The 1,418-nt window shown below is 44.6% G+C and overlaps 1 non-coding gene across 1 annotated transcript; it reads right to left on the bottom strand.

The window, feature by feature from the left end:
* Window positions 1-907: 907 nt before the first annotated feature.
* On the bottom strand, window positions 908-1,013 carry LOC111762102 (U6 spliceosomal RNA). The gene has a single exon (XR_002795308.1). It is a non-coding gene; the product is annotated as a U6 spliceosomal RNA (small nuclear RNA).
* Between the last annotated feature and the right edge of the window lie 405 nt (window positions 1,014-1,418).

Here is a 1,418-nt window from a genome sequence, read left to right as displayed (position 1 = left end):
AAGTGATAGAGCTTCTGCCTACCATGGGGAGGACCCAGGTTGGATCCCTGGGGCCTCCTGGTGAAAAAAAGAAGAGATGCCCATGTGAGTGCCCACATGGTGAGCCAGCACCTGCCTGGTGAGCCAGCGCCCACGCGAGTGCCCACGTGGCGAGCCAGCGCCCACGCGAGTGCCCACGTGGCGAGCCAGCGCCCACACGAGTGCCCACTTGGTGAGCCAGTGCCCCGCACAAGTGAGTCATGCAGCAAGATGATGACACATCAAAAGAGAGACAAGGGGAGAGTCAAGGTGAAGCGCAGCAGAAACCAGGAACTGAGGTGGTGCAATTGACAGGGAACCTCTCTCCACGTCAGAGGTCTCCAGGATCGAATCCCAGTGAATCCTAGAGGAGAGGAAATGAGAAGACAACACAGATAGCAAAAATAGCTGAGTGGGAGGAGGGGAAGGGGTGAAAATAAATAAATCTTTTCTTATAAAAAGAATGGCTGAGACTAATGATGACTCACTTTCTGGGGTTGTATGGAGACCCAGCTCCTCTCATCACAGGGGCCACCAGATACCCAAACAAAAGTGATACTTTTTTCTTCTTCTTTCTTTCTCTCTCTCTCTCTCTCTCTCTTTCTCTATCTATCTATCTATTTCTTGCTTTCTTGCTTTCTTTCATATTATATTAAAAAAATATGCGGTCCCCATATACCCCCCACCCCCCTCACCTCACTCCTCCCATAACAACAACCTCCTCCATCATCATGGGATATTAATTGTGCTTGGTGAATACATCTCTGAGCACTGCTGTACCACATGGTCAATGGTCCACATTATAGTTTACTCTCTCCCCCAGTCCACCCGTGAGCCATGGGAGAACATACAATGTCCAGTAACTGTCCCTGCAGTACCACCCAGGACAAAAATTATGGAACACTTCACGAATTTGCGTGTCATCCTTGTGCAGGGGCCATGCTAATCTTCTCTGTATCGTTCCAATTTTGTATATGTGCTGCCGAAGCGAGCACAAAAGTGATGCTCTTTTTTCAACAAAGAGAGGGGAGTAGATTAATACCATACAGCATCTGCAAACTTTGCCTTCCTTACTCTCACTTCTAACCAATCATTTTGCCTCCTCCATTTCTCTTGGTTCCATCCCTTACTATGGGTTCCCATTTGACAGTTTATGATTCAAAGTCTTAGTCTGAGTTGGGCAAATTCTAATAGTCAATTACTTTGTTAATATATAAAGAAGTCCTTCTCAAATGCTAAAAAGTAAATATTCTTTCTCTTAAATGATCTGACAGTCAATTTGCTCCAACAAATCTTTTCCTTATAGATAACATAGAGGTAAATTTTATACAATTTTTGTGTAAACAGTAAAGAAACAGATTCTAGAAGTGATATGTTAGAACTAATGGTTGATGCTATAT

The sequence above is a fragment of the Dasypus novemcinctus genome, chromosome 12 (genome assembly GCF_030445035.2).
Source record: "Dasypus novemcinctus isolate mDasNov1 chromosome 12, mDasNov1.1.hap2, whole genome shotgun sequence".
NCBI classification, from domain to species: domain Eukaryota; kingdom Metazoa; phylum Chordata; class Mammalia; order Cingulata; family Dasypodidae; genus Dasypus; species Dasypus novemcinctus.
This window is presented reverse-complemented; position numbering and strand designations above follow the sequence as displayed.